Source organism: Macrobrachium rosenbergii, chromosome 24 (genome assembly GCF_040412425.1).
Source record: "Macrobrachium rosenbergii isolate ZJJX-2024 chromosome 24, ASM4041242v1, whole genome shotgun sequence".
Classification (NCBI taxonomy): Eukaryota; Metazoa; Arthropoda; class Malacostraca; order Decapoda; family Palaemonidae; genus Macrobrachium; species Macrobrachium rosenbergii.
The window spans coordinates 32,723,964-32,740,964 of record NC_089764.1 but is presented as its reverse complement, the minus strand read 5'-3'; the positions used below and the strand labels follow the sequence as shown (position 1 = coordinate 32,740,964).

The 17,001-nt window shown below is 35.5% G+C and overlaps 2 long non-coding RNA genes across 2 annotated transcripts; both read left to right on the top strand.

Moving 5' to 3' along the window:
• Nucleotides 1–1,534: 1,534 nt before the first annotated feature.
• Nucleotides 1,535–6,419, top strand: LOC136851757 (uncharacterized). Its single transcript, XR_010856973.1, has 4 exons — nt 1,535–1,868; nt 4,514–4,640; nt 5,712–5,876; nt 6,403–6,419. It is a non-coding gene; the product is annotated as an uncharacterized lncRNA (long non-coding RNA).
• Nucleotides 6,420–6,445: 26 nt separating this feature from the next.
• LOC136851755 (uncharacterized) lies at nt 6,446–14,295 on the top strand. The gene is made up of 3 exons (XR_010856972.1): nt 6,446–6,501; nt 8,392–8,510; nt 14,250–14,295. It is a non-coding gene; the product is annotated as an uncharacterized lncRNA (long non-coding RNA).
• Nucleotides 14,296–17,001: the final 2,706 nt, after the last annotated feature.

The window sequence follows — 17,001 nt, the reverse complement described above, 5'->3', positions numbered from 1 at the left end:
TAGATGGATAAAATTTGCGAAAAAGGAAAATACCTTTTAAAATTAATTTTCTTTATCCAAAACTCTCATTTATTAATAGCTTGTAATATTAGTAAATATAATATTCTTAGACTTTTTTTATTTTTATGCAAATAATTTAAATATATATTTTTTATATATTAATTAGTAATAATTATACAATAGTTACACACAAAAAATATCCCGAAGTCTAATAGTTGCTCTATGATGATTTTAAAATCGATTTATTTTAGAGTTTTTAGCCAAAATAAAGAATATTATTTGATACCAAAGAAAATAAGAATGATTCTAAAATATAAATCTTACATCAAATTGTTAAGATTCGTTGTTATTTACGTAAAATCGAAGGTGAAATGTTTATGTAAACAAATAAAGTTGTCAGTTATTATTATTTGTTTGTTTTTATTTTTTTTGTTATTTTAGTTACTTAAAGTGGCAATAGGAGGCTATAGCGTCGCGGACCCCGTAAATTTCGTAATTTTGACGAACCTAAAATTAATTACGAAGAGTATCAGTCTTAAATACAAGATGAATACGTTCTTCACCATAAATATTAAATATAATAATAAATGCATTCAAAATTTATATGGAAATGATTCAAATACGAGCGTAGAGGGTTTTCTTTTTAGGTTCGTTGTCGCTGACTCGTAACGTAAACAATGCTGCTATTTTACTTAAGTTTACCATTATATCGTTTTCTTTGATTTGAAGTTCGAATAGAAAATAATTATTGTTTTACCGCAAAAAACTAATTTTCAAATGTGTTTTATATTTCGCAAATTACTTTTATAATACGAAAAAATATAGGCGTGCAAATAAACAGGTTATATATAGATATATGCAAATATATGGGATGCAAGACGAAGGTAAATAGAAGAGGAACCAATATACTGAAGAGAAACAGAAGAAGAGGGCTTAATCTTCCGCCAAAATAAGTCTAGAATCTTTATGCCTCTTTATTTTCTTAATTTATGAAGTTTATTAGTCATTAATTGGCCATAAACTTCATAATAATTGTTTTTTATCGTCAATATTTCAAACTCGAAAGCTAGGAAGAACGTGGTCCTGCAGCAAAATGGATGGTAGCTTTCTAACGTTTTTGAGGAGTTATAGTGAGTTCGCTCGCTTTTATGATAAAATAATTTAAAGTTTTAAATTTATTATTACTTATATTTTTATTATTTAAAAACAAAACAGATCGGAATATCTTAATTATCTTCGTATTTTCTTTTGATTTTTCTACCCTTGTACGAGAACTAGTGAGTGGTACGATAACATAGGGGGGCAATCTTTCTAATGTTTGGCTGAATGTAGCGTGTTCGCTCCCGCATACGGTTAAATATACCTAAGAATTATGATTATTATTAAAAATATTAGTTATAAATATTATAATTTATCAAGTCTGAATGTTTTAATTATATCTTGATTTCCTTATTTAATTTCATTTACTTTCAAAAAGTGTTTTCCCCAGCGTCTTCTTCCGTTGCCTAGCAACCATCTTCCCACGTGACGTCACGCGTTGTTTTGAAATCTGTTCGCCGACGGCTGAGCAACGAATTTTCAGTTATTTGCCGTAAATTCGCAGAAAAAACAATCTTTATCAACAACCAAGTGTTTATAAATATGGCGGGATTAAATAAACACGATGTAAATGTGATAAAAGTGACGTGTTCAGGCGATGTGAGGCATAAAACCGCCGCGTTCGAAGAGACGGCAGGAAGACATGGCGGTCCTGCCTTGGACGTGTTTAAGCTTAAATTCTTCGTGGGAGGAAATTTTGAAGTGAAGGAAGGATATAATTTGAATATAATTACACCGGAATGAACAGTTGACGTTAATAATTACGGCAGGTATGTAATTAACGTCCAGTTGGCGTTTTAGTGTTAATGATATTAAAGTTTTTGGGTTCGCGGTTAAGGAGACATTGGCCGATGTCAACATGGCATATTTAAGCCAAAGCTTGTAGTGAGCAGTGTTGCTTGATGAGTCATGCCCTCAAGGTAGCCTTTTGACTATCCTTCGTGTGTAAAGTGTCGTGAGTCATGGTGAGTCCCGGGTGTTGCGTCGTGAACCCCAGAGTCTTGACTCGAGTTTTCGTTAGTCCTTGATATTGCTTGAGTCATGCCCTCCAGAGCCTTGTGACTCCTGTCAATGTCCTTTGCATTGAGTCATCATTGTAACCAGTAAAGAGCCTAATACTAAATTAGGAGCAGTCCATGGAGGTGAATGGGGATTAATGGTGCGGGTAACTAAATTGACTATGTTTATCCATCAGTCCTTGTTGCTTTTTTTTTAGGTTGAGTTGTTTTCAGTTAGTCCTGTTTAATTTTTATAATGGTGTCAATAACCAGTAGATGTCCTTTGCATTGCGTCATCACCAGAGTCTTACTAAACGTTGGCAGTCCAAGGATTAATGGTGCTGGAACAGTGATACATCAGAATATGTATTGCCTTCATTTATCTGCTTGCTTGTTTTACTTTCTGTTATGCCCTCATAATTCAGTTGAGGGAATTAAGTGGAAAGGTTAGGAGGTGGTTAGGCTATTCCAGAGATACTTTAGGCTAGGTTAGCTAATGCAGACTTTCAGTGCCATGTTTCAGATGTCTCCATCTAATTGATATGTTTATCCCCAGCCTTGTGATTTTTTTTTTTTTTTTTTGTAGGTTAAGTTGTTTTAGTTTCCTGTTTAATTTTATAATGGTGTCAATAACCTAGATGGGAATTTTTGCCCATTAGTGGAAAGGATAGGCCATGATATGTTGCCTGTTAGTGGGAAGGTTAGTGGGAGGTTATTAGTGGACACGTTGCCTGTTAGTGAGAATTAGTGGAAAGGTTAGGCTGGATACATTGCTGGCTAGTGGGAAGGTTAGGCTTGAGGCCCATTAGTGGGGGAGGATAGGCTGTGATATGTTGCTTGTTAGTGGGAATTCGTGACTTTAACATGTTGATATTGTGGTATGTTGCCCATTAGTGGGAATTAGTGAAAGGATAGGCTGTGATACATTAGTGGGAAGGAATCACATTGTTGCCCATCAAGTATGTTGATGATGCCTGGGAATTTTAGGGTGTAGCAAATGGCATTTAGTAAAGTGCGAAGGTTAAGGTGGACACTGGCCTGTTCAGTGAGAATTAATATTGACTTGAACTCCCTGTTGGTGGGAAGGTTGATAATGGCCAGCATCCTGTGCCATTAGTGGGAAGGTTAGGCTGTGATACATTGGTGAATCACATTGCTACCAAGGGCTGATGATGCAGATCATTCCCAAATGGCATTTTGAAAACCTTCCTGTCAGGTTGACTTGAACTCCTTGTGATAGATTTGGGCATCCAAGCCTCAGGATTCCTTAACCAGAGTGCAGATCATTCTTGCCCCTGAGAATCCCTGTAGGTGTATCGTAAGATTTGGGATGTCAGGTCCCTTGATGCCACATAGCCTCTGTACTGTGTTGTCCACAACAGTCATGGGTTCTTGATGCCACATAGCCCCTCTGTACCATGTTGTCCACAACATTCTTAGGTTCTTGATGCCACATAGCCCCTGTGCTGGGTAGTTCAGTCTTGGGTCCTTGATGCCACATAACCTCTGTACCATGTTGTCCACAGCAGTCTTGGGCTGTTAATGCCACATAGCCCCTCTGTACTGTGTTGTCCACAGTGGTCTTGGATTTTTTATGTCACATAGCCCTCATATTATGTTCATAGTCTCTCATCCAGCTGCTGCTGTTTGGAGGTATATTCAAGCACCCTTATCTAAAATTTATATAATTTAATGTTGATTATGCATATTCAGCAATGTTTGTCATATGTAGTGTACTCAGATCTCTATGTTGCCATATAATGCACACTGGATAGACACATTTCTCACTCCATCTCCCTTGGTTTAACATAGCAAGTGGGAATGTTGAACAGGTGTGTTATTTTCTCTCTTCAGAAAGTTTTCATTAAGTGAAGGTTTCCAAGTGTATTTAAAAAAATTATATAATGTTTTTATCTAGTTGTAAAGTTTGAACCTTAGTATGTTTCTGTGGTTGAAAAACAATTTACAAATGATTTGAACTTTGCTGGTAAGGGTTGAATCTTTTGTAGCATTCAGGTGTATATAAATATTTTATTTGTGATTACATTTGTGAATTTAGTAAGTATGTTTATGAATTAGGTGAAATGTGAAATAGACTCCCGTGCTGTAAGTATGCTTGTGAATTAGGTTGAACGTTGTGAAAGAGACACCCCACCCCTTTTTGATATATCAGTAGACCCTTATAAATCCAACATAGTCTCTCTTTGCTGGGAAGGTTTTTCCTGAAATCTCAATTTGTCTTTGTTTAATATCTGTTCACACCTACTTGGCATTCTGTCCTAACTGACATTCAGGCATATTTAGAGAGCTTGTACTTGTCGTTTTATAGGCCTGTATATGAATTAGGTGTCATTATTTTTTCTGGTTTGGTGAAATATGTTTGGTGAACTTCATTTTTATACTATTTTTGCTTTCAGAAATGAGAAAGGGTCCTGTGGTTGCATTCAGAATTGATGCAGTACTCCTCACCAATAACTCCATGTTGTGGATTTGTCGGACCTGTGGAACCTTTCAAAGGAGCGTGTTACTGCCAAAGAGGCTATAGTAAGTAAGTAGATTGCTAAAGCAATCAGCTGAAGCCTTATACTAATAATTTATTTGAAAATTATGCACATCGGACAGTCCAGTTCCATGTGACAGCACAACCCTGCCTAGCCAGTCAGCTAACATGTACATAGAATAATAACAATCCTATCTTTTTCCTGTTATTTAGATTTTGATGGCCTTCAAATCCTTCTTAATCTTAATACAGTGCCTTACCCTAACAATCTTGCCACTAAGCAATCTTATTTTAAAGTATTTTTTTTTTTACAATATCTTACAATGCTCATTTTACAGTAACCACAAAAGATCCTTAATATAGGTTATATATCTCCTTCATCAAGGAACCAAATGTCCACAATACTTTTATATAGTAAAATGCAAACATGCAATGTGGAGAGTTCTTCCAATCCATGAGAACTGTTCTAAATAAAAGTGTATGTTACCCATCCACAAGGGGTTAAATGATGATGGCCATGCGTTCTTGTGCTTGCTGCGTTTGCTTTTCTTAGCTGAGGGCAAAATGCAATCAACTTTTTGGCGTTACTTCTGTAAACAGGTGCATTCATTTAAGACAGGACTTTGAGGGTGTAATTTTGATGTGCTTTGCACTGTAGTCAACCCATGTAGGGTGGTACTGCTATCAGTGCACCTCACATGGTGCACTGTAGGCATTACTTAAGTTTCTTTGCAGCATCCCTTCAACCCCTAGCTGGAAATCTTTTCATTCCTTTTAATGTACGTCTGTTCTCTCTTCCGTCTTACTTTCCACATCTAACAATTGTTTCATTGTGCAACATTGAGGTTTTCCTCCAGTTACACATGTGAAAACTTTTTTTGTGGGTCTGTTTTTGAGTTAAATTTACAGCAGTAATTATGAAGACCTGTTGCCATCTAAAAATTTTATCTAAAATTGTCATAGCTTGGAGCAGTCCTCATCATTAATGTTTTTTCTGCTATTTTTTGCAATGGTTAAACTTGAAGTAACTTCCTTGTTTTGCCTTCGGTAAGTTACTTAAATAAAAATAACATTTTTATAATGAAAATGATCAGAGCCCTCCCTCCTCCCCTCAGATGGACGTATGGCAGAAACAGAATGAGCCCGTTGGCTAGTAGTTCCTGAGATTCCCATTAGTGGGTGGAACCAGTCACCTGCACTAAACTTTGAAGCATTACATGCGAATTTCCTAATTTTTTTAAGCTGCCGTGCAAGGGAAACTAAAGCATTTCAGTTACTTGGTAAGTATATATAAAACTTTATTTTATTATAAAAATGACATTTTTCAGTTTTTGTTTTGGTTATATTTCATTTTTGCAAGTTTTCAGCTTCAAAGTGATCCCATAAATAGCACTGGATCGTGTAAAATCAATTTTTGTGTGTCAGAAAGAAAAATTTTAATATTAATGCAGTAAGTGGTCGGTGTTTTATTGGCCGCATAGGAGTTTTGGAATTCCCCAATGTCTCCAAGTGTCATGAGATTCTTCAGACACGGGGAAGTGATTTAAAGTATTGCAAGAGTACGTCTGAAATTACAAAAGGTTGTACTCTCTCTAGCCTAGTTTAGGTTGTCTGTTCCTTGAACTTTGGAATGGCAACCTACCTTCCATTTGCTTTTGGCATGAATGGCTATAAAAACAAATTGATCATGAGTAATGGGTCTTATGTTGAGATGTTTTACATCATTGCATTGTGGAAGATTAAACATATCTGTTTTTGGCATGTAATGGACAGTTTAATTCAGAATATACTGTTTACTATTTGCAGATGACCTCCTACTTGTTTACTATTTGCAGTGACTACGTGTCATTGGCAAGATGGGTGGACACCTAGAAACAGGCCTTCTATTAGCAACTTATGGTTGAGGTAAGCTTTCTTGATTAAACACAGTTGTGTTTTTTCAATGTTCTCTAGTTAGTTATAACATAACATGGATTCCCCACTTGTATAATTTCTGGAGAAAATCAAAAGTAAGCTGAATCATATGCAAAAGGCAGTTTGGCAGATATCATCGTAACTATAGGGCAGTAATTCAAGCAAAATGTCTTTTTTTGCAATGTTTTGTGGTCTAAATGTCCACCTCAATTAGACTAAAAGCAATATATTTAGCCTGTTAAAATGCTGCAATAGATGTAATTGTTAAGCTAACAGTAAATAAAATGTGTAGTTTGAATCAAATTTCTAAAAAGTAAAGACATTTTGTCTGGTATGCTATTCTAAGCCAGCATTCCCAGATGACAAGGAGGAAGCCATCCCCAATGCTGATGAAAAGGCTCTAATCTGTATCATGGCTTTGTTAATGTCACTAAGTAACTGGAGTTAGGTATTTTTAGAAAACCCAGGGAGAAGGGGAACAATCATGCAAGTAATCTTTAAGGTGTTTTGAATGTATTTCAGTAATTACATGATAAATGTCTTTATTTTTAAACTGATTTAACTTTTCAGTTAAACATTTCAACCCCTCTAAAACACATTAGAAAAATTTAATTGATCATTGCATACAAAATGGCAATAAGAGATTTCGGCCACTTTCCATAAATTTTTGATTGTTTTTCGAGGACAAAGTTCTTAAAACTAGTTTTTGAATCAAATAAGTAAAGTAGTTTGCTGACATTTTTGTTTGAATATTGTTTTGGAACAGTTATTTAATGAATTTCTGCAATGCCATCAGCCTTGTATTTACTTGCTCTGCAAAGTAACAGAGTCCTGATGCATTGACCAGTAACTTTTTGGAGTTCATGTTTTGTAAAATTGCTGAATGGTTTTCATTCTTGTTAGTTTGAGATGTTGTTTTGTATGTATTTCAGTACCATTGCCATATCTTCATTATTATCTTTATTATATATTTTATTATTTGAAAAGGTTAAACATGGCTGTAAAACACATTTATCTTATACAGGATCTTTTCTGGTTAGCGTGTAATTCACTTTTCAGGCTCTGCGTTGTTGGTCCAAAGGAGTACTGGCCAAGTTTCATTTTCTGAGTTTTTGGATGGAAGTGTATCTGAATTAGTATCAATTTAGTCATTTTTTTTGAAATATTCAATCAAAATCCAGGAATAAAAGAATCCTTTCCATGATCTGGATTCAGGTTTTGACTTCAGGTTGTGGTACCTACCACACAAAGGAATCCACAGATTTCTGTTTATTTCAGTAAAAAGACTTCCCACATTCCACACTCTCCTTTTTCCAATATGAATATTGACCAACATTGCTGAGACTGAAAAGTGAATTACAAGGAAACAAGAAAAGATCCTGTATAAGATAAATTTGCACAATACAGCCATCCTTGTCAATAAGACCTGTTTAAGAGAGGGTCTATTTTCTTCATATTATTATTATTTTTCAGAAGAGGAATCATATTCACGTGGAATAAGCCCACAGGTGCCATTGACTTGAAATTCAGGCTTCCAAAGAATATTATGGTGTTCATTAGAAAGAAGATGAAAGGAAATACAGAAAGTATAGACCACCTATTGAAAAAATAAAAATTAACAAATTAATAGTTGATTGTTATTCAAGTTAATTGTTATTTTTGTGTACATTTGTCTTTTTATTGGTTTGGGTTCTAAATTTAATCAAAGTTGCTCTCTTAGTTATGTTCAAATTAATGGACATTCTTTCTCTGCAAGTTTGCATAAAACTTGAATGGCCTTTAAATATCCATGTGAATGTTGAACATTTTGCCTTTTTTGAAGAATGGTATCATCCATGAAAATCAATGACAAAAATTAATCAAGATGCTTTTATTTCCAAGACTAAAGTTTTTCAACCTTAATGAAGTGGATACAGTTTCCTCTGAAAACTCTTCAGACTAGGAACAACTGCAAGGACTGCTTCTAATGTTGCTTGCTGTGGAGTTGAACATGAGAATGTGTATGTATGAAAGCTTTTATGTAGAATTATGCGTTAACTAGAAATGATTTTGACATTACCCAGAGAAGGGCTGAAATCAGATACTTACACCAGTGGGCCCTTTCTACTTTCATTTTCAGTACAAATACGAAATTCATTTCATGGTTATTTGGCAACTAGCCTATTCAGTTTGGCTTAGGACTCAAGTTTAAAATTTCACATCTTATCAGAATGGAAAGGATTTATAGTAAATTTTGCACTCTCTTAAAAAGTTTCAATATGCCGAGTTAAGTTGTGTCCTGCATTCAACTCTCAAAATCAAATGTTTCTTTAGTGGTTCTCCAACTTTCAATCCAACAGTGTGTATAAAGTATCAGAAACAAATGTGAAATCTTCATTTTCTATTAATCCAGTTATATTTTGAAGGAGTTGCAACATATTAAGTGAGGTCTGATATAGTGAGAGTTAATGTCAACTCAGTGGTTTGGTTCAGCTAGTCATATTAGTAATACTAAACATTGAAACCATTGATTTAATTCTGATAAGTGTATAAGTTGAAGAGGGTGGTCTACTTAACTTTATACTCAATTCTTGTTGAAATTAGATATATTAATTGTAATCGGTTTTTATAGCTTTACAAACTTAATTTAATATTGAATAAACCTGTTGTCATATATCCTGCATGTTTTGTCACTAATTATGGATATTGTATTTGATGTAAAATTGGGAATCGTTATTGTAGTATAGTGATAAATTTTATTTTGTACCAAGGTTGATTTTTGCAGCTATTTACCAGATAGCAGTCTTGAACTGCTGTTGTACTTGACCTAAAACCATATGAGGTCACATGGCATGTTTTTCACATTAGTTTTTGTTCAGCTTGAGATGCAGACCTACAAATAAGTATATTCATATTTTCATTCAACTCCAGCTAATAATGAGTGGTGGTATTCTTATTTAAATGTAAGGCCTCACATGACAAGAGAGAGGCTGTATTTAGCTTTTTACTGTCTCAGCCTCAACATGTAAAACATTCTAGTCTCCTTCACTCCCATGGCAAATCGGAAGTGGCCTTTTTTTTTTAGTATATATGGTATTTTGTATTTATTCGGTCTCTGTATGGTTATCAAGTTGTCTGGAGAATAATTGACCTCACTTTGTGGGATTTTGTTTCTACTAGGCATATGGTCATGTAGAATAGTAATTTAGTAATTGTTGTATATGGAGAATTGCATGGGGAAGAAAGTTTGTACATGTGGATCATGAATTAAAAGTCTTCAGCTTTACCATGTTGTGTGTGTTTGTGGGTGATAAGTTTCTTTTCCGTTAACTGCTTCATGAAGCCGCATGCTCTTCTGGGACCCCCTAGGTCAGTGGTTCTCAATGGGGGGGAGGGGAGATCAGCAATTCCCAGGGGAGGCGCGAGCCATAGGGAAAATTTAAAAATTCTCTAATTATATTTGTTATTCTCTTTGCAAGAGTGAGAAACTAATATTCAGAAGTATATAAAAAAAATGCAAACCTATCGCCTTGTAATGTTAGTTTCCTATGGTCAGCTACTCTAGTTAGACTCTTTGGGCTTACCTTGTTTTGTAATTTATGGGATTGGCAAAATGATTGGACAAATATCCTTTAAATCACAAAACAAACTAAAACAAATTAAGAACGAAGGTTGAGAAAAATGGCATTCTAGGTACCCAAAAGCAAAGAATCAATGAGGTTATTTTAACAAGACTCAGAATAGACACTCCAGACTCACACATGGTCATCTGATGTCAACTCCGCACACAATTTCAATAGTGTTTTGAAAGATGTAACATCCCAGTAACAATCAAACAAATCTTGATTGACTTTCCCAGATGGTCATCATGAAAGAAAGACTTATTTACAAAATAAATCAATAAAGGATATTCTAGCAGAAGGTAGTAACTTTTCAATTAATAAGGGATCATTCTCCTAAACAAAAATTTAAATTGATAAGTAAAATATAATGAACACCCTTTTTTTTCTATTTTTCTCGATTGTTTTTTCTAAATCCCCCTTTTTTTATTATTTATTTATTTAGTTAACTGTTTTTTTTATGTACTCTTTCCCCTTTCTTTTCCCACAAGAAGAACCCTAAAAAGTTCAGAGGTCAGTTTTCTAAACAAATCATTTTTAGGTCCTAACTAACCATGTTTTGTAATTATTTGCCTCTACCTATCCCTAAAACCCTTATATTTTCTCTTTTTCATTTTACTTTAAATCTGGGATGAATTTTACTCATAGATGCAAGCTGAGGCTGTGGAAGGGGCATGGTAAAAAAGTTGAGAACCAATGCTGTTGATCCAAAGCAGGAGGCTAAATTTTCTATTGCATTGAACCTTTTTTTTTTCTAAGGTGAAGACAGGTCAGAGTGATTCTTGTGATTTTTTGAGGCTCATTTTTCCAGACTTCCAACAGGTCTCTTTTTGTATGTTAGAGTTTTATTGAATAAGTTGTTCTTTTATGTCATAATGCCTTGGACATGGTGCTTTCAGTTTTAAAGTGTTTGTCTTTTTCTCCTTTTTGCATCTTTAACTCCTTAGGTAACTTCCTAGCTGGTGCTTGGTCCTTAAAAACCTTTTAGCTTCCTGTAGCCTATGTAGTCCTAGTTTTTCTCCCAAGTCTTTAGGTGAAAGATTATAGGATGAGCCTATCTCCTGTTTTCACTTTTGAGTTTATTTTTTAACTTAAACTGGCCTAAACGCATCCAAAACAAAGTTTTAATGACTCCTTGTGAGTCTACTCAGTGGACATTTATCCTTCAGTCAAGTTAACAACATTCAGGACATCCTTTAGCGACTTGTAGTTTGTTCAGAAGTCCAAGGGAACCCTTAATGCAAATGCCATTTTAATTATTTTTTGCATAGTAATGAACACCCTAGTTTTACCCTTTTTTACCACTTCTTGTTGTCATGCAAATAAACTTCCACAAGACAGTTACCATTTCATGCTGTTTCATGTGGAATCTACCCTTTTTTTCACTAATTCACAGTTGAACATTCTTTTGGGCAGTTTTCTTAATTTTTTTAGGTCCTTTTTCTGATATTTTTTTTTGTGCTTAGGTGCCATCCACATAAGGTAACATAAAGCTTATATTTTCCTCTGTTTCATTACTAAGTCTTATCTAATGGCACTAAGTTTTCCCAGCTGAAACTTGTTCAAAAAGTGGCAGAAAAAGTACAGCACTTGCTACATCAATTTTACCTGGAGAAACTTTGTTCACTGGCACTTTCTTTCCCTCTGTTGTCAGGCTTTAGATTTCTTGTGCTGTTATGTATTTTTCCTTCTTGACGCTGAATTTCCTTCAGAAATTGTGTATACAGTTAAGTGGATACTGTTTCCAGAATGCCTTTTGCAGCCCGTAAAATATAGAGCTACAGGCTCCCTGCTGCAGGTCTTTTGGTCCCTAGCTGTGTTGCTTTCTGCTATTTGCTCTACATCCAATCCATTTGGTCTCTTCCTGTCTAGCTGTCATAGTTTCTTCAACTATTTTACCTTGTTGAAACCCACATATAGGATGAGGAAGCTCGGACTGTAGTATGAACTTTGATGGTTTGATTCCCATTTTAAATTCCAAGACTGTACCTAGGATGCATTTGAGAGGAAACCTGCATATACAGACGCTCCCCAACTTATAAACGAGTTACGTTCTGAACAGCTGTTCGTATCTTGATTTGTTCAAAAGTCCAGCTTAGTTAATACCTACCATATTATTTTTTCTTACTAAAACACAATACTGTACTAGTGCTGAGCTGCATTTTACAGAGCATTTATTAGCATGAATGATAATATAAAACCTAAATACATTAAGGAAATTATGATAATACAGTAAATTACAATTTTAATTACAGTCACAGTTCATATCTCCAAAAGTTCGTAAGTTGAAAGCTCGTAAGTACAGTAGAGGACCGTCTGTATATGGCAATAAGTAAGGGAACCTACTTACATGCAATCCCATTTGGGCAGATTGGATTCCTGTAGTAATAGATGAAGATCCTTTTTACCATTTTTTACCTCTTATTGTTGTCATGCAAATAAACTACCAGAAGGCAGTTTTCCCTCTTGTGCTGTTTCATATGAAATTTATGCCCTTTTTTTTTTCTCTAACAGTCTTTGGATGTGCCTTGTAGTACAGGACCTCTTTCTCACCTTATGCTGAGAGATTCATGCAAACAATTCTTATTTGTTTTTCACCTGTCACTGAAAACAGATCCTTTAGATGGGCCTTTAGAAGGGGAAATTGTCACCCAGTAGTCCCTGTAAACTGCATTTTAATAATACAGTCGACCCTGGTATTCGCGGAGGATGTGTACCACATCCCCCAGTGAATAGCTAAAATCTGTAAACACTTAAAACCCCACTAAAAACGCTTAGAATGCCTACTTTGATAGTTCAAACACAAAAAGACCATCTAAAAATTCTTATACCTGACTAGTTTAATAGTATTATCACAAAAAGTTAATTTATTCATGAAAATATGAAAATTCAGTAGTTTGTGAATATTTCTCAGTGAAAAATACCGCAAATAGGCAAATTTTCCGTGAATTGGCGAGTCCACAATTCCAGATTGAATAGGTGGGTCAGGGGCGTTCCTAGACATTTTGGGGCCTGTTGTTCACAGTCCCATTTGGGGCCCTCTAATGGGGTGGGAGGCATCAGTGATTACAGTGCCAAAGCAGCTGGGCGGGGGTTCAGGGGGGAATTTTTTAGAATATGAGCAATTGTAGGATCATTTTAAAGGCAGGTGGCTTCTTGTAAATGCAAATTTATCAAGTTAAATTTCACATTTTGGGTCCCCTCACTTTGGGGCCCCAGGCTGCCATTTCAAACAATCCCCCCTCAGAACGCCACTTCACTCCCTCAGGCCCTAATTGTAATGCTAATTTCTCTCTCTCTTTTCCAGCTGAAGGAAATTGGTAAAATCACAGTCGAGTGACTGTGATGTTGGATGTCCTCTGTGGACAAGATGAAAGTTTACCTGACGTATAGTCGGTAATACCTGTATCAAGAAAATGTGTAAAATGATTCAGATTTTTATTATATTTTTTATTACACTTAAGGTTGTGTGACTGAAATATTTATGGGTTTGTAAAAATTGTAAGTGCTACATTTGACCTTTAAAAAAAAAAACTGTTGTGTTTTATTCTTTGGTAATGTTATTTATGATTTCTCACTCTCTCTCTCTCTCTCTCTCTCTCTCTCTCTCTCTCTCTAAGAGTCATCCTCTCTCTCATAAGAACATTGGTTTTCAAGATGCTTGATCTGCCTCTTTTGTACTTTTCTACCTGGTTCAAGGCCCCCAATTTAATCAGCATTTATCAGTAGCCCCTGCCTTCATTCTTGATTTGTGCCTTAGTTTTGGTTTGTTTTGCAAGTAATTTTCTTCAATGGCCTTCAGTATTAAGCCCCTAATTCCCTGAATCCCCATCTTGTCCATGAACTTTGGCCAGTTTAATCCTCCCATGGATTTCCAACACATTTCTGTCCTTGTGAAGATCCTAAACCTTTTCTTTGTTCTCTGAAGATATTAAGCTCCTCAACCTTATTTATTTCTCCATAACTAGTTTGTCTCATTTTTTCCTCTTTAATGTATCTCCTGATATCTTTTCTGGACAAGAGTTTAGTAGTCCCTTCAAATGAGTTCAAATAAATCAGCCATAATTATAGGAAAATATGCAAAGTGTGTGAGTTAAAGGACATGTATTGAATACTGAAGTATGTTTTTTTGTTTTCCAGGTATGCATGAAGAGGACAGTTTCACCATCAAGACCAACCACTCTTTTTAATAGATATGACACGTTTTGCAGAATAGAATCCAGCAGAGGGAATATGTGAATTTGTTTTTCAAGACATACCCTACAAGCTCATGGGCATTGAAAGATGGATATTTTGACTGTAAATCTATCTGGAGGGTGGAAATCTTTTTGGTGCCTTAAAAGAGTGTTTTCTCTCTCAGTTATTGCATATGTGGGTAACTGTTAACTCTCTCAAGACAAGCAGTGTCAGAAAGGAATATCTAAAAAAAAACTTTTCCATTTGACCAGTTTTCTTAAATATCATGCAATTCAATCTTCAGCTGGTAACTCTCTTAAGATTTATAGACTACACTTATTGCTTTCAATTGATTGTTTGTGCTTGTGAAAGTAAAAATGTTTGTCTCAAAGTAACAAATGAGAAGTTATGATCTAAAGTAAAATCTGCATTTTTAAGTTTTGCAAGGGAACAGTTGAACTGGTATACAATGCTTAAGTTGTTATAGAAAACTACTAGCGTCAGTTTTGTTGCCAGGAACTTTTAGCTTTTTTTTTTTTTTTGATCAATAAAAATTGTTTTGTTTTTGTAATGTGTTTTTCAGGCAAAAACAAACCCCAAAAATCAAGAAGGTGAGCGTTTGGGAGAGAGAGAGAGAGAGAAAGTGAGGGGGAACCTTTCCCCATTTGGAAATCCTTACAGTATTTTGTTTTGATGAAAGTTTGTAGTTCAATATCATGGGTTTTGTCAATGATTGATTTTTCGTTGTCTATTTTACTTGGGCTAGACAAAACAGAGTTTGTTTTGCATATTTACATTCATTGTTCCTCATTATCAGCTGCCCTTCACTTGTATTGTGATGACTAGTTCCTTGTGATAACTAACTCACTGGATGTTGGTATTTCAGTAGAAACATCCAGTTTCCTCTTTCATAGCTGTGATGTTTCTGCTTTTTCAGGTGGCATTTTGTAAGTGCTCATTTGTGAGAAACCTGGCCCTTTGATTTTTACAGGTTTCTCTTTCCTGTATGGTTTAATCCAGCCCTGGTTCTTTGTTGCTGACATTTCTGGCTGTTGCTGACAGAATTTAACTCCTTTTGTTTCTTGTGATATCAGGCCGAAAGTAGAGTTCCAATATTACATTTCATAAATTTCAAACTTTTTACGAAATACAGGTGAGGGTTTGTACATTAAACTCTTTGTCTACTTCTGAGTCAGAGAAAATATCTTCCTCCAGTACATCCACCAGGCTCTTGTTTCACTTGGAAGATTTTTTTGCTTTGTCCCTTCTTTAAGAAATTGGATTAGGCTGTTCTTTCATTTGACAGTTTTTAACTGTCTAATTTGGTTGTTGCGCTTTGGCATTGGTGGTTATTGCTTGACTTGGTGTAGTTCTTGTATGTTGTGCTCAACATGTAATTTATTGCTTTATGTCTTTGTGGAGATTGGCCTACTTGTTCCTTGTGTTTTTAAGTGATGTGTGTCTTTAAAACTTCCTTTTGTTGTGTTCATATGGATGGACTTCCATGTATGCTGTAGGTCTGCAAGTATAACTTCGTTTTTCTCAGAGTAGCAGATTTTTCTTTTGATGTTTGCTCTGAATTTTCTGTTGATAGTGCTTTGAAATTTGCACCACCCTCAGTTTGAAGACTGTAAATCCTTTTGATAACTTGACAATCTTTTCTGGTTTCCTGTATTTTTTGGTACCTAGGTTTATTTTTAGCCTTTTTCAAGTATCTTGAGAGGGAAAGAAGCATCCTAGTTGTACAAGATTGAGAGTTCCTGAAACTAGGAATAGTTGCCAGAGCATCTTGTCTTGTTACTGTTCCTGTTGAAAACAGCCAGCAGTGGTTCTCTTCAACTCATTGACCCAGGGACTTGAAAGTTGCTGCCTTTCTGCTGTTTAGAAACGGGCAGAATTGGGTAGCTAGTTGAGTTTAAAATGTTTGGCTAATTGAGAATGTTTTGATGTCTTTGAATCCGTTTGTGGTTGGCTGATTTTATTTTCCATTTGCTGTGTTCTCTTTACTGTGCAAAGCTTAGAATATTTAGTAGTTGTCTTTTTGCCAAGACTTTCCATTTAGGTCTGTGGTCCTTTTAGCTATTCTGCAAAAGTTTCCTGCTGATAAGTTTAGAGCTTTGTTGAATGGCCAGATTATTTTGGGTGTTCTGTCTGTCTTGAGATTGGTGGGCCATGAACTCGCCAATTTCTCATGAGCATGATATTTTAAGAGTGCCACACAACTGGAGTCAAGTGCAGTGTTAGTACTAGCCACTGTACTTTTGTGTATCATACCTCGTTTCATCCTGTGGTCTTTGTCCTAGGTAGGTTTCAGTGAGCGTTGTTGTCCTGTGAGTGTTCTCTGCTCATGTTTTCATAAGGCAACAAGGTATAGGGGTTTTCCCCTCTTCAGAAATCAGGTACATAACTTCTGACTTGATCTTGGATTACCATTTCTTTGACCTACACTTTGTGGTAGGTATGGGCTTTATTGCTTTTGCCCACATCAGATGTCCTGTCCAGTGCAGACCTTCCTTCAGGGCGTATGTCATCAAAAAGGTTGATGTACTGATTCATGGTACCAAAAGGTGGCATATTTTCTGCCAAAGACTGCCCATACCCTTCTGACATGTGTTACCAACCAGCTTGATTTTGTTGAATGTTCAAGAATCTGCTTCTTGAGGAGGATGTTTCCAGAGCAGAACTCGCATTGTTGCAGATTTTATATTGTAGGGAC